Source organism: Loxodonta africana, chromosome 8 (assembly GCF_030014295.1).
Source record: "Loxodonta africana isolate mLoxAfr1 chromosome 8, mLoxAfr1.hap2, whole genome shotgun sequence".
NCBI classification, from domain to species: domain Eukaryota; kingdom Metazoa; phylum Chordata; class Mammalia; order Proboscidea; family Elephantidae; genus Loxodonta; species Loxodonta africana.
In genome coordinates, this window is record NC_087349.1 from 17,963,183 (window position 1) to 17,988,264 (window position 25,082).

The following is a 25,082-nucleotide window of genomic DNA, read 5'->3' on the forward strand; positions in this document are numbered from 1 at the left end:
TTTCTTCTCATCTACTCCACTTCGGCTGCACTGGACTCTTTAATGCTCCTCTGACAGGCCAGGAATAATCCTACCTTAAGGCCTTTGCTCTATCTGTTTTCTCTGCCTGCACCACTCTCCCCTCAGATATCCATTTGACTGACTCCAGATGGAGACCTGAAGGCGTCGTTGTGCAAATTTCAGTGAGGTTCACCCTGAACATCCTGTGAAATACCAGCACCCACTCTCACCCCGCACTCGAGTTGCCCCTTATTCTGCTCTACCCTTTCTTTTTTCCAAATCACTTCTCTCCTTCTAATATACTCTATGATTTACTTATTTGAACATCTACTGCATATATACATCAGAGTCTAAGCTCCTGCTCCCCAAGGGTAGGGATCTTGGTCACAGCACACCCTGCATAGACACCCACTGACGGTTGCACCAACTTGGAATTATCCCTCATTCTCATAAGCAGCATCCCTGCATCCCACCCTTCACCTGGGTATATGATAGATGCTGATGCTCACCTAGGGTGAATGTCCTGTGACAGATCCAACTTCAGGGACTGGGCCAGGCCCTGCTCACCTCTGCTCGCGTGGACAGGGACAGCCCCTTGTCCTGCAGCCATGCATGCCCTCCTCCTCACTTGAAGAGAAATTCCATTTATCGGACAGAGAAGTCAAGACAGGGAAACACTGAGTTCAACTGGACCCTGGAAAATCTAGACGGAGCTAAATAGAGACTCCAGGTAAAATCAATCTGTGGAAATACGGTACGATAAATCTGGAGCCATGGTAAATCAGAAACTTAGTGTGGGTCAAACGGGCTCCTGATGTCAAAATGCAAACATTAACCAAAATGTCACACTTTTGTACTCTGTAGACGCTTTCATGTCCATTATTTCGCATTATCTTCAAAACAACTCCAAGAAACAAATCATCCCCGACTTAGAAGATGAGGAACTGATGCTCAGGTAGAAAGGAAAATACAAACAAAGCCACACAGCTCCGTGGTGCAGCTAGGACACAGGGCCCATGAGTCACAGAAGGGGTTCCCGCCCTGGTGTGTGAGGCCCAGGGTGTATGGCAGTGTCAGGGGACTCAAGTCCACAGCATGCACACGGTATGTCTTCCCTGAGCATCAACTCTTTCCCAAGGTTCATAAAAACATAAATGTTACTTTATATAAAAACAAATGCAGATTTCATATAAGGTAAAATGCAAAATATCTGCATGAATTTTCAAGATTAAAAATTAGGCTTAAAGCTATCTATATGGGATCAGGAAACCCTGGTGACATAGTGGTTAAGAGCTACAGCTGCTAACCAAAAGGTCGACAGGTCGAATTCACCAGGTGCTCCTTGGAATCGTATGGGGCAGTTCTACTCTTCTTGTAGGGTTGCTAGTAGTCAGAATTGGCTCGAGGGCAACAGGTTTGGTTTAGTTTTTTTGTACAGGATCAAATTGACAACAGCAACTCAAAAGATTAGATAGGAACCTTAGGGGACAGTGAGTTTATATTAATGGGGGAGGAACAACTCAGCAAAAGACAGTGAGAATGGTTGCACAACTTGAAAAACGTCATCAGTGTACATGTAGAAATTGCTCAATTGGTGTGTGCTCTGCTGTGTATATTCTCAACAACAAAATAAAATAATTTTTATTTATTTATTTATTTTTAACGAGGCTTAAAACAAATGCCTGTACTTACAGAAGTCAGTTTAGAGCTCTGATCGCCCTCTTCTCACACCAACCCGCCTTTTACATTAACCAGCTCTGCTACTCTGGGCAAATTATTTAACTGCTCTGAGCTGAGTTTTCTCTTCTGTAAAATAGGGTAATAATACCTTCCCCGAAAGCTTGTTCTTGTGAAGATTCAGTTAAGGTATGTAAGAGCAGCCCCAAAACCAGAGTCTGACACAGAATAAAAAGTGAAAACACTGTTAATCATCATGCTGGAATATGCAAAGCAAAGGGCCATCATCCCACTACCCATTAACCCCATTGCCATCCAGCTCAGGCTCATAGCGACCCTATAGCACAGAATAGAACTGCCCCATAGGGTTTCCAAGGCTGTGATCTTTACAGAAACAGACTGCCACATCTTTTTCCTATAGAGCAGCTGAGAGGTTTGAACGGTCAGCCTTTTAGTTAGCAGCTGAGCGTTTATCCACTACGTCACCAGGGCTCCTTTTATCATCCCAGCAACGTCCCCAAATTCCTAATGTGTCCAATTGAAGTTTTCACTTGAGAACCAAGAATTGGAAGAGATTTCGAGGACAGGAATTACAAAAATGATTAAGGATTAAAGAGCAGACTACTTGAGGAAAAGTTAAAAGAACCGGGTTTCTTTGAATCAGAGGAGGAGAGAACTGAGAGACAGACTAGAAACAACCTTCACACAAAAAAAGAAAAACAGAAAGGGCTCAGCTGTTGTCAACCTCCATCCAGTCTGGGAAGGGCTACCACACTGGTCTCAGCTGGGGGGAAGCGATGGGGAGACAGAGGGGGACTAGGATCACATCATCTCTCTGGCTACCAGGAATCTCAGAGCCAATGAGAGAAGAGTGGACTCATTTTTCTGGAGATCCTAAAAACAGGCTACGGATCCATGGACTAAGGATGCCCTGGTCTTTTAAGCAGAAAGTGTGGCCACCTACATGGTATGGTTTGCCACTCCACGAGTCCAAACTTCCCACACTATCTTCTCCCCTGGCCCTGCCTGGTGGTCCACATTCCTGGTTTATGTAGTATTTTGTATTAAGACATTTATGGTTCTGGCCAAGGAGCCCTGGTAGTACAGTGGTTAAGCACTCTGCTGCTAACCAAAAGGTCAGTAGTTTAAACCTACCAGCTGCTCCTCGGGAGAAAGACCTGGTGATCTGCTTCCATAAAGATTACAGCCTTGGAAACCATATCGGGCAGTTCTACTCTGTCACATGGGGTCGCTATGAGTCAGAATTGACTCAACGGCACACAACAACAAGAGTGCCTGGCACATAGTAGGTGCTCAACAAATATGTGTTAAACCAATGACTGAATGAACGAGTGCCAACGAGTAAGTAATTTAATAGCCTTGACACTAGAAAGTCCAGGAGTGGAGAGAACAGATCCTCTGGCCCCCTGCCCAGACCTTGCCACAGAGCTTTTCTCAGTGGGAGATGCATTACGGGGTACGTCTCCTGCTTTCTGGGGAGGGGGTCCTGTCACCACCCAGGGGAAACCAGAGAGGTTTCTAAGGCTCAGGTGTGACTGGCTGTGGTCTCAGATGGGCAGTGGGTTTGTTTCCTCTGGCTTCTGTAACAAAGTACCACCAAGTGGGAGGCTTAAAACAACAGAAGTGTATTCTCTCACAGATCTGGAGGCTGAAAGTCCAAATTCAAGGTGCCAGCAGGCCACGTTCCCTCTAAAGGCTCTAGGGGAAGATCCTTCCTTGTCTCTTTGTAGCTTCTGGTGGTTCCTGGCAATCCTTGGTGTTCCTTGCCTCGCGGACACATCACTCCAGCGTCTGCCTCCATTGTCACAGGGCCATCTTCCCTCACCTCTGTGTGTCTCTTCTCTTCTTTTGTAAGGACACCACTCCCATTGGATTAGGACCCTATTGCAGTATGACCTCATGCTAACTTAACTGATAACATCTTTAGAGACCCTTTTGCCAAACAAGGCCAAGGTCACAGGTACTGGGGGTTAGGACTTAAACTTATCTTTTAGGGGGTCACGATTCCATCCACCACAGAGAGAGGGAGTGATGCTGAGGAGGATGCCTTGATGCTCCTCCCTGCCTTAAGGCACCTCCCCTTCAAACACTCCCTGGGAGTAAAACAAAAACAGAAATAGGAGACCCATGTTACTCTGTGTTTTCTCTGGGGCTGTAAGTCCCTAGAAACCCTGGGCCAGTCCCTGCAGTCAGTAAGCACCTAAGGGCTGGAGGGGTCTGGGCTCAACTCAAGGGCTCCCAGGCCAGGTCCACCGGTCCCCAGTGGAAGGCAGAGGGGGAGACAGGTGGCTGAGCCAGTTGGGGCAGGGGCTTCAAGTGGGCAGCAGAGCTTGGGTATTGTGGGGGACACTGCAGAGGCCCTAGTGGGGCAGAGAGGACAGGTCCTCTGGTCTGTGCCAAGAGCCAAGAGAGGGCATATGGGCTCGAGGCCAGGTGAACTTGCCTGAGTAGTGCCCTTGGCTGTTGTCACCACCAGAGCTCAGCAGGGTGCCTGGATAGATGAGACCCACCTGCCTCCCCTTCTTTGCCATCCTTGGTGCCCATCTGAGCCACTTCTGTGGTCTCTCCCTGGGCAGTTCCCGAGGGCTGTGCTGGGGCCTCACTTGTTTGTTAGCATCATCCAGGACACCCACCCCAGAAGAAACTCAGCAGGTGTTTCAAGCCGGGCTCTCAAGGTGGCCCTGCCGTATCAGAGCCTTGGCTAATCCATCTCATGGTGCAGGGGTCATTAAGACGTTCCCATCCTGCCTGCTGCACACCCGCTCACCTGGGTGGCCTTGTGGCCAAGCCCAAGGCTGTAGCAAGAAGCCCAAGCACGAGACTGAGGCATGAGGTGTTACTGCCCCCTGCTGGTAGCTCCCAGAATAGTCCAGATTGATGTCAAAGCAGGAGACAGAGCGACCTGAAGGGCATTTTACCTTCCTCCAGTCTTTCCACCAGGAACACACAGGGTAGGTGGTTCCACCTGGGGCCATGGAGCCAGCTGCACCCACGGGAGTCACCCAGCTTGCAAAGAGGGAGCAGGCAGCATAGAAAATGAGAGGGGGAGGAGAACAGAGAAAAGGTTGTTACCAACCTCTCATGAAGAATAACTATGATAGTAACCCCTTATATGGAGCACCATTCACAGGTCACAGAGCACCCATAGGCTCTGAGCATCACAATGAACAGAGACAAGCCTGGGTGCAGGCAGGGCAGCATGTGGCCCTTCTGTTCTGCAGACATGAAAGGCTGAAGCCCAAGGAGTATGTATCCCTACCCCATCACATGGATGGTGGCAGGACCCCCACACCAGTGTTCTGCTGCCTGGTCCAGGGTCTCCTGTATGACATTGACCAGGTGTTTCTGGGGCCTGTGACAGTCCCAGGACATCCACAATCACAAGCCCCTGTCCTGACAAGAGCCCTCCCAGCACTGGACCTCACTAGTCATCTCGATGGGCAGGCGAGGTTTGGGAGGGGCTGGGGCTGGGACTGTCTGCACTCTGCATGTGCTGAAAAGCACATTGAGCAGAGATAAGCAAAGGCCCAGGAAACAAAAGCGTCTTAGAGCCTGGAGAAGTCCCTGAAGGGGCTTTCTGGCCCCTTCCCATTGTAGCAGGTAGACGGTCCCTAGGATGCTTATATGCTGGGCTAATCCCTGCTTGTCTCCTTGTTTAGGGCCATGCTCCTGTCGCTTTGCAAAAAATCACCAGCCTGGTCCTCACCAGGGAGGAGCCAGGGTCCTTCCATAAAGGCAGCCAGACCCTCTGGGCTCCCTATATGCTGGCTTCCTCTTTGATCTTGGAACCTTCTCCCTCTTCTCCCCTGGGGCAGGTCATCCCCTGGCCAGCCTCCCCAGCCTTCTGTCGACCCCTCCCCCATCCTCCCTGTTTTGGTCTAGTTTCCTACAGCCCCTACCCCACCCAGTACCTGACGCTGTCCTCCACCACTGCTTGCCCCTCCCAGCTGTGGTCCGGGCAGGCTACACTGTCCCCACCCTCCTCCACCCCCGCCCCAGCCTGACTGGACTGACTGGAGAGCTACAAGCCCAACCCTCATCCCTGTCCTCTGGGTCGGCCCCAAGCAGGAGTGAAAGCGTCCCTGCTCTGGGCTGGGGAGCAGGTGACAAATGGGCGACTCGTTCTTCCTCTGGATTTTTTTAATGCTCAGAGAGAGGAGAAATATTTATTAGTAAGGAAATAGGACTCGTCAGAGCCAGTGAACTCGCCGGAGCCATGTCTGCTCTTAAGGAAGAAGAAAGACAAGGTATCCAAGCACCCTGTGAGCTATGGAGCAGTCTCTCCGGAAATAACATGTGCACCCAAGCAGGGGCGCCAATCACACACTTTCCCCGGCTAGAAAGGGGAACTCTCAGAGGGGAAAATGAAGCTCCTCCCACCAGCCCCTCAGCCAGGCTGTGCAGCGCTCGCTTGTTCCAGCCCTGGTCCTACTGCCCTGCCAGGTCCTGCCACCCCCACCCACACATTCCGATCCTGCTCCACTAGGAGGGCTTCCTTCAGGAGGCACCACCTCCTAGGGCGCTCTGGTTCTTCCCCCTTTCCCTTGGGGCAGCCATGGTCTCAGGAGAGGTGAAGCCTGGGGAGCTATGACCCTCGTAGGCTCACCCCTGGCCCTGCCCTGAAGGAGGCAGTGTTGACCCTCAGGGCACTCCTCTCTCACCCTCCCAGGACAACCCCATGAGCCAAAGCTGTGCTCAGCTCCATGGGGGCAGAAGATGAGTGAGACCCTGCCCTGTTCTCACAGGACATTCACCCCTGAGGGATGGCCAGTGACCAGTCACACCTGGAAATCACTCTACAGCTTAATTACCTCATGTCAGGTTCACAACAGCCCAGTAAGAACTGGTTTTCACATCCCCATCCCACAAAGGAGGGAACTGAGTCCCCGAGAGGCTAGGGATGGTCCCAGCCAGAGCCTAGCCATGGGATTCTAGCTCAGAGCTCTCCAGCCCCACCACCCACAACTGAGTGACCAGGCAGCATCCTTCAGCCATCCGATCCTGTGACAGAGACAACAGCAGGATGGGTCCTCAGCACTGAGGTGTGGAACCACGAGGTGGGGTGGGCACTGTCCACCTACAGAGTCCAGGCCCAGTCCTTACAGGTCACCTTCTAAATGCTACCGTCTGCAGGGGCAGCTCCATGCCCCCACTTCCACGTGCTCTGTATAACCCAGGGGCTGGGAAATGTCTAGAATCTTTCTTGGGGAGAATAGGAAGACATGGGACCTAGCTTTGTCCTCCTCAGTCATCTCTGCACCTTCCTGGTCACCCAGCTCCCCAGACAAGGCCAGTGACCTTCCAGAGGCTCTGTGGCCTGGCCATCCTCCCCATGCATGAGTCTCTCCTGCCCTCTGGTGGACAGATCCCAGCATTGCAACTACTTCCCCTTGCAACCCAAATGGAGAAAATTGCCTTTTCCCCTCAAACCATCTTCAATCTCCACTCTTTTTTTCCCACCAGATGCTGTGTCTGGGCCGTAGACCAGGACCAGACTGATGGACTAGGGGACCTGATCTCTTTCACCTCAATCCCTCTCCTCTTACCTCCTCCTACAAATCAGGGCTCCCTCCTTCATGACCCCAGTTGCCATCCTGGCCAAAAAGCACCCAGGGGCTGCCTACTTCCATATCCAGCATCTTCCACATGGCTGAGCGCTGCCCCTGATGCTATCACGCCTCGTGGCATTGTGACCCCTGTCCCCTGGTCCCCTCGCTTGCCCAACTCCTGACTCAAGTAAGGGACTAACCTGGCCCCAGATGCCTGTTCTGCTGCAACCACCGCCTTCAAGGCACTGGGATGTGTGTTCTGAGCCTCGGCCTCTCTGCATCTTCTGGACTTTCTTCCCGGGACTGGTTCTGCCATCTTCAGTGTGAACGACATTGACCAAACACGCAGCTTTAGCAGGTACTGCGCTAGGGGCAGTGGGAACCACAGATGGAGAGGCTGCAAACCCCTCATCCCCCAAAGAGCCCCCAGTCCACTAGAGAAGGTGGGCATGGGTGAAAATCACCATAGATGTGTGCTGGGTACCCAGCCAAGGCCCTACAAGGGCAGTGTGGTGGAAGCCTCCAGAGGTGGCTTCGTGGGCAAAGTGGTCTGAGTCCCTCTATGCTGACGGTGGGCAGGCCAGCAGCACTGGTGCGCTTGCTGAGCACCGTCTTCACCTGTGCCACTCTCACCCTCGGTCTAACCTTGAAGCGTAAGCCATCACCCCACGTTCTACAGATGAGAGAGCCTCAGAGCGGCAGAGCAACTTTGCTGGGTCCCAAAGCTGGAGGGTGACTTGACCTTGCCCCATGTTCTTTGCACCAGACTTTGTTCTTCCCTAAGTATGAGGAAGTGTAGGGGCCTGGGAGTGGCAGTCCCTGGGAGCAGTGAGTGTTTGGGGGTGCTGACGCAGGCTGCGTAGGCGGTGGTTCTGTAGGGTGGTGATATGGTCTTTGTTCTAAGAGCTGTTCAGATGGTGCATAAAAAGGGCAACAGTAGGAGTGGGAGACCAGATGTCTTTGAAGAGGTACAGCCAGAATGCTCATTAGAAGCAAGGATGGCAAGATTTTGTCTCACTTACTTTGGACAGGTTACCAGAGGGACCCGGTCCCTGGAGAAGGGCATCAAGCTTGGTAAAGTAGAGGGTCAGCGAAAAAGAGATGGACTGACACAGTGGCTACAACATAGGGCTGAGACAGCAACGACTATGAGGATGGCACTAGACTCGGCGATGTTTCGTTCTGTTGTACGTAGGGCTGCTGAGTCAGAAGCAACTCGATGGCACCCAATAACAAACACCACCACCAAAATATGTGTTATAAATCCTATCCCCTATACTTGTGGATGGAATCCCATATGGGAACAGGGTTTTCTTTGTTATGTCAATGAGGCCATACCCGTGTAGGGGGTGTCTTCATCACCTTTGAGATGTGAAAGAGCAGACTAGGCATAGAGAAGGAAGCACAAATGAGGAGGAAAAAATGCAGAACCCATGAAGATTCCCAAGGAACCAAGGAACAGTAGCTGAAAATAAGGCAGAGAGCAAAGGCCCTGAGATCGGAAGGTGCCTGTCTGAGAAATAGCAAAGAGACTGGTGTGGTTAGACCAGAAGCAAGTAAAAGAGAAATAGGCTATACTATAAGCGAGGTAATAGGGGGTTAAGTGTGGAACCTAGAGACTTAGAAAGACAGGGAACAGAGGGCCCCCAAATCTGCAAACAAAATAACAAGAAATGGGCCAGGGCGTAGAAACAAAACCATTCCCCAGAACAATGGGGCAGGGTATCTAAAAACAGCCCACAAACTTCTTTAAAGTTGCCTTTCAGAAGCCACTGGAGAAAACCAGGCCCAGGGACATGCGCACAACATCCACCTGTGACCACTGTGTGACCTTCCACCAGGGGCAGTGAGGGGCTACAGCCCCAGCCGGGGAATCGAACGCAGGGAATGGGAGACTGCGCAGGCGTGACACCCCATTATAAGTCCTGCTACGAGTTCCAGAGGCCTCCAGGACGGGAGCCATCTTGGAAAGCTGCCGCGTGTGCACCTTAGTTAACATATCCCTGCCTGTGTCTATGGATAAACATGAATCTTTTCCCACCCAAAAACTTTTAAAAGTTTTTTGTTCTGTGAGATGAGGGTAAGCGTTGCTCTAGGCCCTCCTCATCTCCACTTGCAAGCCTCTTCAACAAAGCTTTGCTCATGTGAAAAACTGCATGACTTACCTGCTCATTCTTGACCAGTGAGAGGCAAGAACCTTATTCCAGTAACAAAAAGAAACAAGGACCTTCCCCGAGAGCTGACAGAGAGCCTTTTCCTAGAGCCGGCATCCTGAATTCGAACTTCTAGCCTCCTAAACTGTGAGAAAATACGTATCTGTTTGTTAAAGCCACCTGTTTGTGGTCTTTCTGTTATAGCAACACTAGAAAGAACTAAGATACCTGGGTCCTGGGCACCAGGGAGCCGTCAGAATGTCCTGGGACTGCTATGGCTGGGCTGTCACTGGTGAAAGAGAAGTAAACTTCTCTCCTGTTTATGCCATCGATGCTGGGAGTTTCTTACAGCCGCTGCACCCGAGCTCTAACTAACACAGAGGTTACTGCAGCGAGCATGAAGGGGGGCGCGGGACAAGTCCCTGAGACACTGAGGGGCAAATCCAACAGGACTTGGCATCTGACTGGATCCGGGGCATGAGGAAGTAGGGCCAGCGTAGTATTACGATGACAAAAAAAATAGTGGCATCGAGATAGGCTGTTCTGTGTATTCCTTTGCCATTTCACCAGCGTCCTCCTCTCTCATCTCCCTTTCCGCAGGCAATGTTTCCTTCTATTGTATGTGGGGCCGCCATGTGTCGGAGCTGACTCGATGGCCACTAACAACAACTGGGAGCTCTCTGAGGGCAGGGACCATGTTCTTCAGATGCCCAGAGCTGGGCATAGTGCTTGGCACATGATGGGTACCCGAGAAATGTCACTGTGCAGGATCCTTTATCCCTGCACCTGCCTTGGGCCCGCCACTCCCATACACCCTCAGCAAGCCTCAAATGAAGCAAAACAAAAGAAGCCGGTGTGAAGCCACGAGACCTTTGGCAGCTATGTCTGCCGCCGCCCTCACCACGCTCCGACTCAGAACTGCCATTATTAAAGGTAACAAGTTTCTGAAGCGTTACTCCCTATTTGGGAAGAAAAACGTGAAGCAAGCTTTCTCAAGGATGTTTAACTTGAACTGTTCTATACCTTAAAATTTAGGCCTCTATTTCAGAAATGATGCAGCCCGAGATGAAAGAAGACAAATGTCACTATTTCACAGAGAGAAAGTTATGAAACACCACGCACGTCAAATCTCCATATACCTTTTCCTCCTAATGCAGCAAAATGATACTTTTATCGCCATTCAATCACAGGCTCGCTAAGTCTGTGCAGGAAGATGCGGCTGTAGCAGCAATCATTGGATGTTTCTGGCAACCCCTGGCGCCAATCTATCGTACAGGGCCGCCATTATCAACACATGAAAGGCTTCCTCAATCTCACTCCCCATCATCATCAGCCACAACAAATATTTATTGACTGCCTGTGATCCGCAGGACATTGGCTGGGTGCCAGAAGGGAAAAGCGGCCAAGAAATCTCCCCAAGATTATGAAAGGGGGTGGGGGGCATCTGTACTTTTAGGAGTAAGTTACCTGCTTCTGAGATGAATCACATAGAAGTGGCTTTTATTTAAAAAAAAAAAAAAAGGCCAAGAGCAGTGGGTATCGTCAGGTGGCTCTGTGTGCGTTTTTTGCGAAATGCAGGGAAATGATGTCTCCGTGGTTATTCAACTTAAAGGTCATGGAGTCGGTGCGGGAAGATGGACCTTCTGCAGGCCCACAGGCCCCCTGCAGCCCTTCTCCCTGACCCCCGGCCAGCACTGCCAGTATAAACACCCAAACATGTCTCCACGTGGTCATTAAATGTGAAGCCACAGCCCGCAAGTGCTTTTTCAATTCTTGTAGATAATAGATATAACACAGCATTTACCAGTTCAACACTTTTTACATGTAAGTTTACTGACACCAATTACATCAATCATGTTGTACCACCATCACCAGGGTTCTCTGCCATGTTTACCATAAACAGACACTCAGTGCTTCCCAAACAATGATTCCCCTTCCCCCCACCCCCTCCCGCCCCAGTAACCACTAATCAACTTTGGTCTCTATACATTTGCTTATTCTAGATATTTCCTGGAAGTGGCATCATACAATATTTGACTTCTTCACTCAGTATAAGGTTCATCCATGTTGTCGCATGTCCCAGGACTTCATTTCTCTCTGTGGCTAAGTAACATTCCATTGTGTGCATAGATCATATTTTATGAATCCATTCATCTGCCGATGGACGCTTTGGTTGATTGTACTTTTTCGCTATTGTGAACAGTGCTGCAATGAACACTGGTGTACATGTGTCTATTTGCATCACTGCTTTCACGTCTCTTAGGTATGTAACTAGGAGTGGAATTGCTGGGTCACATGGTAGTTCTATGTTCAAATTTTTGAGGAACCGCCAAGCTTTCCACAGTGGCTGTACCACTTTACATTACCGCCGGCACTGGATGGGCGTTCCAGTTCCTCCACACTCTCACCAACATGTATGGTTTTCTGATTTTTTGATCTTAGCCATCCTGGTGGGGGTGAAGTGGTATCTCATTGTGGTTCTGGTCTGCATCTTCCTAACAGAAACTGTGAACATTTTGAAGTCAAGAAGGCAGCACTTTTAAAAAGGGCTCCCGAGCTCCAAAATTAGTCACACACAGAATCAAGCTAACTCAGTGCGGTTAAGGAGAAAACAAGCCAGAACTCTGGACACAAAACTTCTGAATGCCTTTTTTAATGAGTTCAGAAAAATGATAGAAATGTCATTATCCTACGAATGCTTGCTGAGTCACCATATTCTTGCAAAGCCTCTATCAACCTTTCCTGAGTGTTTCTTAGAATCCCTTTCCACGTTCAAATCACTCAGCATAGCATTGTTACTAACAAAATATTAAACTACATGATTTTGTTTGTCCATGCAAGAAAACATGGAGGAAAACTTCTAAATATTTTGAATCTTGAGGCTTTATATATTTGACATAAACTATTTCTACATCAAGTGTCTGTGCGGTTGTTTTCATTTAATGTGGACCCCAGGCAGTGGTGGTCAGTGGTAGAATTCTCGCCTTCCATCTTGGAGATCAGGGTTCGGTTCCCAGCCAATGCACCTCATGTGCAGGCAACACCCATCTGTCCGTGGAGGCTTGTGTGTTGCTATGATGCTGAACAGGTGTCAGTGGAACTTCCAGACTAAAATGGACTAGGAAGAAAGGCCTGGTTGATCTACTTCCAAAAATCAGTGAAAACCCTATGGATCACAGTGGTCCAATGAACAGCCAACCATGGGTATGGGGCAGGATGGGGGAGCATTTTGTTCCATTGTGCATAGGGTCACCATGTGTTAGGGGCCAACTCAACAGCAGCTGATAATAACAACATACTTACGTAGAATGCAGAGCCTAAGAGAGGTCAAAGGCCAATTGCTTCATTCTAAAAGATAAGAAGACAGAGCCCTAGGAAGAGGTGTAGCCTGTGCAAAGTCACAAAATGTGATGTAAGAAGCAAGGCTGTCTGAAGTGACCCCAAGTCCTCAATCTGGGTTTCCTGGAAACTGAGTCAGCTGGGAAGATCCCTCCCCCTTCTCTCAGTGCAAAGTGCTGCACCAGGCCCAGCTTCCCATGGGACCATTGGATTACCTACCCTTCCCTCAGCTCACCCTTCTGCAGAGGGGCCTCAATGGCCCACAGGTCCAGGTCTCCAGGCAGACACTCTCACCAACAACTGGCACCAAAACCCAGACTTCCCAGTGTCTAGCTGGAATGTTTCCCTTCACTTCCACAAGAAGGAAAATGTAGGAGGGGGTCCACTGGGATGTATCTAGCAGAGTGCCTGGCCCTGGCCCTTTGCCCTCCCCCTTCAGAAATGCCTATTTTTTACCCACTACCATGTGACATACTAGGAATAAGGACCTGGCAGTCTACTTCTGAAAAAAATTAGCCAGTGAAAGCCATATGAAGACCAACCGGACATTGCGTGATATAGTATCAGAAGATGAGCCCCCCAGGTTGGAAGGCACTCAAAAGACGACTGGAGAAGAGCTGCCTCCTCAAAGTAGAGTTGACCTTAATGACATGGGTGGAGTCAAGCTTTCGGGACCTTCATTTGCTGATGTGGCATAACTCAAATGAGAAGAAACAGCTGCAAGCATCCATTAATAAAGGAACACAGAATGTACAAACTATGAACCTAGGAAAATTGGAAACAATAAAAAATTAAATGGAATGCATAAACATCAATATCCTAGGTATTAGTGACCTGATATGGACTTGTATTGGCCATTTTGAATCAGACAATCATGGGGTCTACTACGCCAGGAATGACAAATTGAAGAGAAATGGCATTGCATTCATCATCAAAAAAAATTTTCAAGATCGATCCTAAAGTACGATGCTATCACTGATAGGATAATATCCATATGCCTACAAGTAAGACAAGTTAATATGAATATTATTCAAATTTACACACCAACCACTAAGGTCAAAGATGAAGAAACTGTAGATTTTTACCAATTTCTGCAGTCTGAAATTGATCAAACGTGCATTAGGATGCGTTGATAATTACTGCAGATTAGAATTTGAAAGTCGGAAACAAAGATGAAGGATCATAGTTGTAAAATATGGCCTCAATGATAGAAACAATGCCAGAGTTCACACACAGAATTTTGCAATACCAATGACTTCTTCATTGCAAATACCTTTTTTCAACAACATAAATGGCAACAATACATATGGACCTTACTGGATGGAATACACAGAAATCAAATCGACTACCTCTGCGGAAAGAAACAATGGAAAAGTCCAATATCATCAGTCAAAACAAAGCTAGGCCATCTAAGATACTCCACTGGTCTCACCACTTCAAAAGCAAGGGGAAATGAAAAAAACTAAAGACACAACGGAAAGATTAGTCTAAAGGACTAATAGACCACAACTACCACAGCATCCACAAAACTGAGTCCACTACAACTAACTAGATGTGCCCAGCTACCACCACTGACTTCTCTGATAAGAATCACAATAGAGGGTCTTGGACAGAGCTGGAGAAAAATGTAGAACAAAAGTCTAACTCAAAAAAAGACCTGATTTACTGGCCTGATAGAGACTGGAGAAACCCTGAGAGTATGGCCCCTAGACACCCTTTTAGCTCAGTAATGAAATTACTCCAGAGGTTCACCTTTTAGCCAAAGATTAGACACACCCATAGGACAAAATGAGACTAAAGGGGCACACCAGCCCAGGGAAAAGGACTAGAAGGTAGGAGGGGACAGGAAAGCTGGCGATAGGGAACCCAAGGTTGAGAAGGGACAGTACTGACATGTCATGGGGTTGTTAACCAATGTCATAAAAAAATATATACACTAACTATTTAATGAGAAGCTAGTTTGTTCTGTAAACCTCTAAAGTACAATTGAAAAAAAAAAAGAAAGAAAGAATAAAGAACAAGGCCAGGAACCAACTGCGGAACAATCAATTGCTCATATGCAAGTTCAAGTTGAAGCTGAAGAAAATTAGAACAAATCCATGAAAGCCAAAATACAAAACCTTGAGTATATTCAACCTGAATTTAGAGACCGTCTCAAGAACAGATTTGATGCATTGAACACTAATGACTGAAGACCAGATGAGTTGTGAAATGACATCAAGGATATCATACATGAAGAAAGCAAGAGGTCATTAAAAAGACAGGAAAGAAACAAAAGACCAAAATGGATGTCAGAAGAGGCTCTGAAACCTGCTCTTGAACATCAAGTAGCTAAAGGGAATGGAAGAAATGATGAAGTAAAAGAGCTGAACAGGAGATTTCAAAGGGCTGTCCAGAAGACAAAGTAAAGTATTATAATGACATGTGCAAAAGACTTGGAGTTAGAAAACCAAAAGGGAAGAACACCCATTTCAGCATCTCTCAAGCTGAAAGAACTGAAGAAAAAACTCAAGCTTTGAATTGCTATAGTGAAGGATTCTATGGGCAAAATATTGAACGGCACAGGAGGCATCAAAAGAAGATAAAAGGAACACACAGAGTCATTATACCAAAAAGAATTGGTTGACAATCATTTCAGGAGGTAGCATATGATCAAGAACTGATGGTACTGAAGGAAGAAGTTCAAGCTGCAATGAAGACATTGGCAAAAAACAAGGCTCTGGGAATTGACGGAATACCAATTGGGATGTTTCAACAAATGGATGCAGTACTGGAGGTGCTCACTCATTCATGCCAAGAAATTTGGAAGACAGCTACCTGGCCAACCAACTGGAAGAGATCCATATTTATGCCCATTCCCAAGAAAGGTGATCCAACAAAATGTGAAATTATCAATGTCATAAATATCACACATGCAAGTAAAATTTTGCTAAAGATCATTCAAAAGCGGTGTCAGCAATGCATGATTGGTGGATTCAGAAGTACCAGATTCAGAAGAGGACATGGAAAACGTTTTGGAAATAGTGGTAATGGTTGTACAATATGATGACTGTAATTAATGTCACTGAATTGGACACTAAAAATTGGTTAAAATGGCAAAATTTTTGTTATATATGTTGTTGTGTGCCATTGAATTGATTCCAACTCATAACAACCCTATAGGACAGAACAGAACTGCCCCATAGGGTTTCCTAGGCTATAACCTTTACGAAAGCAGAATGCTGGGTCTTTTCTCATAGAGCAGCTGGTGGGTTCAAATTGCCGACCTTTTGGTTAGCAGCTAAGCATCAAACCATTGCACCACCAGGGCTCCTTGTTATATATAGTCTACCACAACAAATTTTTAAAAAAATACTTCAACATAGATGGGAATCCATGTATAACATTTATCATGGTTATACATGTATAACCTACAGGAGACATTTAACATTTGAAGCTTCCTAATGCGGAATAAGTAGTTAACATTTGAAATATTCTCAGTACACCCCTACACACACTCCAGAGGCAGCGGCTGCAAGAATTCCTACCAACTTGATTTCTGATCAACACTACAGCTTTTGTAAATTAGTATAACAGATGTTGGAAAATATTTTTGTTGTGAAATGAATGTTGTTCAAGATACATCAATTAGCAAAACATATTTTACAGGCATTCTCATCCATGTGTGAATAGGGTATAAGAACCCACTGAGCCCCGCAGCCTATGTCCTTTGGAGTAACACTCTAGGCCTTAGCATTCCATCCGGTGCTTCCTAAGGATTATTACCTGATCCCAACCAGAAAGTTCACCCAATCCTGCTGCTCTGGCACTCTTTTACCTGCCTGAGTGTTCAAGTGCTTGTAAGAGAGCCCAAATGACAGGGATCATGGACATCATGCCACTGACAAGAGTGGCATGCTTTCCAATAAACATTTGTGCATGTAACAATTCAGTCTAAGATTAATTTCACTGGACTATTTTTTTTATACCACTAGGTACAAAGTTTAGTTTCACTGGACTATACCACTAGGTACAAAGTTTAGAGAAAAAACATCTATCCTTCATCTATCTGTAAATAATATGAGTGACTGATATCAACCAAAAGAAAACTAATTGGCAGGGGTACGTTTACAGTACCATTCACTGCTCCTTCCACTAAATCGTCCTGCCCATCATACTTACCGTGCCCTATGCTCCCCTTATTAACACTAGGCAGAATCAGGTTTCAAAAATCACGTTGACCAGGTAGAACATGAACCATAGTCATCAGGATGAAAGTTCATAGACATAAATGTGAAGCCCCATACTCTAGTTACAAAATGTCAATTGCAAAATTATTGGATAGGGTGGGGGATCTGCTTTGCAGCAGACTTGCATCATAATCTGTGGATGATAACTTAATCAAAGTTTGCAGGCAACCAGGAGGATCCTTAGGAAAAACCATGAAGTATCCAGAGGCTATCTACACCCCAAGGGAAAGAGCAATCTCACAGCACCCTGCCCAGGTTAAACCACGTCTGGAATATGGGGATAAATTCTGGGTGCCATATTTTAAAAGTCATTTTTGACAAGTGAGAATATATCCAGAGGAGAGTGAGCACAAAGATTGGAGACTTAAAGTTATAAATCCTGTTTATCCAAAGAACTCATGAGATTTATCCTGGAGAAGAGACAACAAAGGGAAAATATGATATTTAAACATCAATTAGCTGGAGGGTTGTCGTAAAGAGAGCGTTCGGTAGACTACAGTGTAGAAGACAGAAGAGAGAACTAGAGAGGGTTAGAAGGTCCAGCAACAGAAGGGACCAGCTATGAGATAATTGTCCCCTTATGCAGGTACCATCATCACCATCATCAATGTCATCATCATCCTCAACATCATCACCATCTCCATTTTGGGGATGCAAATACTAGGACTGAGACAGGTTAACTAACTAACCAATATTGTGTTGCTCAGAACAAATGTACTTCCAACACCAACATTCCATTATTTTAATTCTCCAAGCAGCTATCACTTCTCTCCCCTCTCCTTGACTGGAATGAAAGGAAGGGGAGTGGGGGGTCTACCCTAAGGCCTCTCCTTGCTGCTTCTCCCTTTGAGTGGTTGTTAAGATTACGGGCTTTAATATTAGACAGACTCTTTGGAGTCGAAGTCCCAGTTCTACTACTCACCACTCATGTGGCTGAGGGAAAGTTACTTAGTCCTCTAATCTTCAGCTTCTCACCTCTATAATGGAATTGTTGTTAGTTGCTGTCGAGTTGATTCGGACTCACAGAGACCCCATGTGTGACAGAGTAGGACTGTTCCATAGGATTTTCTTGGCTGTTTTCTTAACAGAAGCAGATAGCCAGGTTTTTTCTTCTGAGGTACCGCTCAGTGGGTTCAAACTGTCAACCTTAAGGTTACCAGTCGAACGCAAACCATTTGTACCACCTAGGGGCCACATAATGGGATTAATGAGAATAAATTCCTCATGGAGTTTATTCGAGAATTCAGAATTAACTGAGCTAGAGTGCTGAAGCCTAATAAACACATGGTGACTGCTAGCCAATCACTGCACACCCCTAGCATGCTGCACACTGCACCAATTGCTGTAAGGACACAGCAAAAAGCATGGCCCCAAAACATAGAGTTTACAATCGAGCCACAAAGACTTCATCTTCCAGGAAGCCCACCTCAAACAAGTGGCTGAGAGTCCAGAGGGTGCTCAGGTCAGGACTAGTGGTCTCAAGAGGAATCAATTTCCTTTCCAGGCACTCAACACCCAAATGTACTCTTTCCTAAAACTGATATACCTGAAAACACCTGCAGGAGGGGCCTCCCCTCTGTGATTTCCCTTCTCCCACTTTACAAAAGAAAGGTATACATCTCACCACCCACACTCTTATTGTACTGCTTCACTCCCAGGTATGAAATCCTCCAGGGCAGCAAACGAAAGGGCAATTTTGAAATACTGGTTTAGGTGGTGAGAAAATAAATGACTCCATTTACTTTTGCAAGTCGTGTGATTTTCAATTCTTTGCTTTCAATAAAATTGGAGGAGGCCTTAATCAAGTTCTTAACAGATAGATTGCTAAAAATAATTTTGATGATCATGATACAATTTTTCACTTAAAGCTTGGAAGAAGCCTAAAGAATTGAATAACAGCTGGAACAAAATCCCTTCCTTTTCCCATCCTCTTATTTATATGGAGGAGCCCTGGAGACACAGTGTTTAAGCACTCGGTTACTAACCAAAAGGTCAGTGGTTCCAACCCACCAGCTGCTCTGTGGGAGAAAGATGTGGCAGTCTGCTTCCTTAAAGATTTACAGCCTTGGAAACCCTACAGGGCAGTTTTACTCTGTGCTATAGGGTCGTTATGAGGCAGAATTTCCTCAATGGCAAAGGGTTTTGGTTTGGTCTTATTTATATGAACAAGGTTTTTCAGTGTTTACATCTATAAACCACCATGCATCTGTCAGTCTGTCATACTGTGGTGCTTGCATGTTGCTGTGATGCTGGAAGCTATGTCATCAGCATATAGAAGCAAGGTCACCCATGGTAGATAGGTTTCAGCAGAACTTCCAGGCTAAGATAGAGTAGGAAGAAGGACCTGGAGTCCGCTTCTAAAAAATTGGCCAGTAAGAACCTTATGAATAGCAGTGGAACATTGTCTGGTATAGTGTCAGAAGATGGGCACCTCACATCAAAATACAACTAGGGAAGAGATGCCTCCTCAAAGTAGAGTCAACTTTAATGATGTGGATGGAGTCAAGCTTTTGGGATCTTCATTTGCTGATGTGGCAGGACTCAAAATGAGAAGAAGAGAGGGTAGACCCAACACAGTGCTATAGACAGAAGCACCATGGTATCCCTCCACAACAAAGACCAGAAACCTAAGTAAAATAAAGACAAACATCAATCCTGGAACCCTAAGAATCAAATGAAGAGATAAAGAACTCAACCAAGCACCGAATGGACTAAGAAACTGACAGAGAAAAAAAAACGAGGAAAGATATGTAGGGCAGGTCCCTCATTAGCTAACGTGGCATAGATTCACCATCTTGGACTCCTCAGCCACCAAGACTGACGGACAGGGAGTACAGGAGGTCAGCTTCACGGAGCCCCCAGCAGGAGACAGAGCACCTGGTAACCAGCTATACACGCTTTCCCACCCCCTGCTCCGCCTCCACTGCTTCCAGGAGGGCTGCGGGCACTTGGCCGGGGAGGCGCTGGCTCCATGACACTTGGATTTGCTTCACCTACACCAGCCAGCTCCTTTGGTGCCATTTTTTTGTTGCTGATGTTGCTCTTTTCGGCTTCTTTTCGTTTCTTCTCTCTCTCTCACCTCCTGGCTCCATGTGCCATCTCTGCTCCTTCTGGACAGGCTGTGAAGCACAGCTTGGCTGGGAAACTGCTTCCCTGGTCTGCACCACCACTTCAGTGGAATCCCTCGGGGCATTTTCTTTTTCTTTTTTCCTTTTTGTTTTTCTTCATTTCTCGGTTTCTCATCTCTCTCTACTTTCCTTCTTTTCCTGACTCCTGAACACCTGGCACCGTGCGCCATCTCTGCACCTTCTAGACAGGCTGTGCAGTGCCTAGTGGCTTGGGAGCCACTTCTCCCATCTGCAGCACCAAGACAGTGGGCTCCCTTGGGGATTTTTTTTTCTTTTCTTTTCTCTATTTCTTGTCCCACTCTGCCATCCTCCCCTTCTTTTCTCCTGAACACCTGGTGCCATGTGCCATCTCTGCTCCTTCCAGATAGGCTGTGATCTGCCCTGCCACTGGTTAGTCACTTCCCTGGTCCATGCCACCACACACAGTAGACTCCCTAGGGCATCTTTTTTCTCTCTCTCTCTTCTTTTCTTGATTTCTTATCTCTGCCTTCTTTCCTTATCCTTCTCCTGAACACCTGGTGCCATGTGCCATCTCTGCTCCTTCCTGACGGGCTGTGCAGTGCTGCTCAGCTGGGGACCCACTTCCAGTGGGATCCCTTGGGGCATTTTTCTTTTCTTTCTTTTTTCAGTTTCTTGTCTCTTTCTACCTCCTTTCCTTACCCTTCTACTGAATACCTGGTGCCATCTTTGCTCATGGATGAGCTGTGCAGTGCCTCTTGGCTGGGGCCCACTTCCAGTGGGGTCCCTTGGGGCATTTTTTTTCTTCCTTCATTCTTTCTTTTTTTTTTCTTCACGACGTCTTATCTTTTTCTACCTCCCCACTTTTCCTTACTGCCAACCACCTGGCATCTTTCTTTTTTTTCGCAGTTTCTTGTCTCTCTCTACATTCTTTCCATTTCTTTCTCCTGAACACCTAGCTGCACATGCCCTTCTCTCTCCTTTTTTCTTTAATCTAGTTTCTTATCTCTCTCTCCCTTCCTTCCTTTCCTTTCTCCTGCCCACCTAGCTGCATGTGCTGTATCTCTCCCATCTTGATGGGCTGTGCCTCATCGCCTGGCTAGAAAGCCACCAGCACATGGCTTCCCTGAGTCTGTGCCACTCCAATGGCAGTCCCCCTCAGCACTTTTTTATTTTTGGCTCCTCTTTCTCTCTCCTCTTTCTCTTCTTTCCCATATCCACTAAGCTCTGCACATCACAACTTCCTCCCTCCCTTCTACCTATCTGCCCTGAACATTGCATCCTGAAGTAGCACCGGCATGGTCTACCGGAACCTGCCCTGCACTGACCGCTGGCCCCGCCCTGTCATCCCCAGTACATGCCACAAACAACCCATCCCAGTCCCTGCCCTTCCGCTGAACCTGTCTTGCTGCACCATAACTGAGTGACTAGCCCTGCCCATTGGACAAGGTGGTGAGACGTATCACATCCACAGACAAGCAAACAACAAAGAATGCTCAGCCCACCTGCTCAGACATAACCAAATAAAACAAAAAAAGCAGGATGAAACAAATAAATCTATATTCAATAAATGAAGAAAATAACTTCTGAATGTCCCAAAGACAGCAGACAATATCAAAACATAAAAAAAAAAAAGGACAGGATGGTTCCAGTAGTCATCCAAAATAAAACACCAGATGACCTTCCAGTAGAAGAAAATGCACTAGAGCTATCTGCTGGGAATTCAGATCTCTAAGATTCAGAGCTATCCAAGAGCTGAAGGAAAAAGCAGACAAAAATGAGGAAAAAATAGATAAAATCATGAAAAAGACAGAAAAAACAATGGAAAATCTCAGGAAAATAATACAGGAACAAAATGTCAAGATAAATTCACAACTAGAAATCATACAAAAACAGCAATTAGAAATCCAAAAGGTAAACAACAAGATTTCAGAAATCGACAGTGTCATAGAAGGCCTGAGGAGCAAGTTTGAAACAATGGAAGGCAGGATCATCAAAACTGAAGATAAATGCCTGGATACCATTTTGAGGAAAAATCAGAGAAAAGAGTGAAGAAAAATGAAGAAACCCTGAGAACGATGTGGGATACAATCAAAAGCAAAAATTTCCAAGTGATTGGAGTTCCAGAACAGGGGGAGAAAATGGAAAACACAGAGATCATTGAAGAATTGCTGACATAAAACTTCCCTAATATCATGAAAGATGACAAGCTGACCACCCAAGAAGCTCAATGAACCCCATTCAGAATAGACCTCAAAAGAAAATCACCAAGGCATATCACAATCACACTCACTAAAACCAAAGAAAAAGAAAGAATCCTGAGAGCAGCACAAGGAAAACAAAAAGTCACATACAGAAAGGAAACAATAAGACTAAACTCTGAATACTCAGCAGAAACCATGCAGATAAGAAGACAATGGGATGATGTATATAAAACCTTGAAAGAAAAAGTTGACAACCAAGAATAATATATTCTGCAAAACTCTCACTCAAATATGATGGTGAAATTAGAACATTTCCAGATAAACAGAAATCAAGGGAATATGCAAAAAGCAAACCAAACTTACAGGAATTATTAAAAGGGATCCTAGAGAACAAACATCAGACAACAGCCTGAAATCTAGGATGCAAGGCCACATCAGCCAGATACCAACCTAGGTAATAAACTCTCAAAGATTAATCAAAACTAAAAGATTTACAACAGGGAACCAGAGAGGTTCATCTGTAATTGACAACAATATCAGAAGAATAAAAGAGGGAATAAATGGTGTAGCCATAGAACTTTCAAATGGAGAGGAAGGCAAGGCGACACCAAGTAATAAAAAACTGGTTCACACTTAGGAAGATAAGGGTGAATTTCAAGGTAACCACAAAGAAAGTTAACAAATCTACTCATCAAAATAAAGAAGAAAAATATAAAGTCTCAGTAAACACAAAAGCTACCAAAGCAAAAAAAAAATGAAAAAAAAAAAAATCTGCAAACAAAAGGAATTCAGCACAGGAGAGTAAGAGGAACAAAGAAAATGTCAGCACCACAAAAAAAAAAAGCACTACAAAATGACAGCAATAAACTCACCCTATTGATAATTACACTGAATGTAAATGGCCTAGATAAACCCATAAAGAGACAGAAGGTGACAGAATGGATAAAAAAGGAAACAAGATCCATCAATATGCTGTCTACAAGAGACACACCTTAGAAACAAAGACATAAATATATTAAAAATCAAAGGATGGAAAAAATGTATCAAGCAAACAGTAACCAAAAAAGAGCAGGAGTGGCAATACCAATCTGAGAATAAATAGACTTTAAAACAAAAGACAAAGAAGGGCATTATATAATGATTAAAGGGACACTTCATCATGAAGACATAACCATAATAAATATCTACGCACCCAATGACAGGGCTCCAAAATACATAAAACAAATTCTAACAGCACTGAAAACATACACTGACAGTTCCACGATAATAGAGACTTCAACACACCACTCTCACTAAAGGACAGAACATCTAGAAAGAAACTCAACAAAGATACAGAAGATCTAGCTGCCAGAATCAGTCAATTTGACCTCACAGACATACACAGAACACTCTACCAACAGCTACAAGGTACAAATTCTTTATCACTGCACATGGAATGTTCTCTTAGGCCACAAAGCAACCCTCAACAAAATCCAAAACATTGAGATAATACAAAGTAACTTCTCTGATCACAGTGCCATCAAAGTAGAAATTAACAACAGGAAGAGCAAGGAAAAAAAATCAGTTACATGGAAACTGAATAACACTCTGCTTAAAACCCACTGGGTAACAGAAGAAACCAAAGACAGAATTAAAAAAAACTCCTAGAATCAAACGAGGAAGAAACAAACACATCATACCAAAACCTTACGGACAGAGCAAAGGCAGTGCTCAGAGGTCAATTTATAGCAATAGATGCACACATCAAAAAAGAAGAGACAAAATCAAAACATTCGCTCCACAACCCAAACAAACAGAAAGACAACAGCAAAAGAAGCCCACAGCCACCAGAAGAAAGGAAACAATAAAGATCAGAGCAGAAATAAATGAAATAGAGAACAGAAAAACAATAGAATCAACAAAACCAAAAGTTGACTCTTTGAAAGGACCAACAAAATCTACAAACCACTGGCCAAACCGACAAAGGAAAAACAGGACAGGACGCAAATAACCCAAATAAGAAATGAAATGGGGACATTACAACAGACCCAACTAAGATAAAAAAAAAAAAGGTCATAACAGAGTACTCTGAAAAACTATATTCCAACAGATTTGAAAACCTAGAGGAAATAGACAAATTTCTAGAAAAACACTACCGATGCAAACTAACGCAAAATGATGTTGAAAATCTGGACAGGCCCATAAAAAGAGAAGAGATTGAAAAGGTAATAGAAAATACACTCAATAACAACAACAAAAAGCCCTGCCCCAGGTGGCTTCACTGGAGAATTCTACGAAACATTCGGAGAAGAGCTTACACCAGTACTACTCAAACTATTTCAGAACATGGAAAAGGAACGGATACTTCCAAACTCATTTTATAAAGCCAGCATAACCCTGATACCAAAACTAGGCAAACACACCACAAAAAAAAAAAATAAATTACAAACCAATATCTGTCATGAATATGTTGTTGTTGTTAGGTGCCATCAAGTTGATTCTGACATATAGCAACCCTGTGTATAATAGAACAAAACCCTGGCAAGTCCTGTACCACCCTGACAATCATTGTTATGTTTGAGCCCATTGTTGCAGCCACTGTGTCAATCCATCTCACTGAGGGTCTTCCTCTTCTTTGCCGACCTTCTACTTTACCAAGTATGATATCCTTCTCCAGGGCGTGATCCCTCCTAATAACATGTCCAAAGTATGTAAGACATAGTCTCTTATCCTTGCTTCTAAGGAGCATTCTGATGGTACTTCACCCAAGACAGATTTGTTCATTCTTTTGGCAGCCCATGGTATATTCAATATTCTTTGCTAACACCACAATTCAAAGACCTCA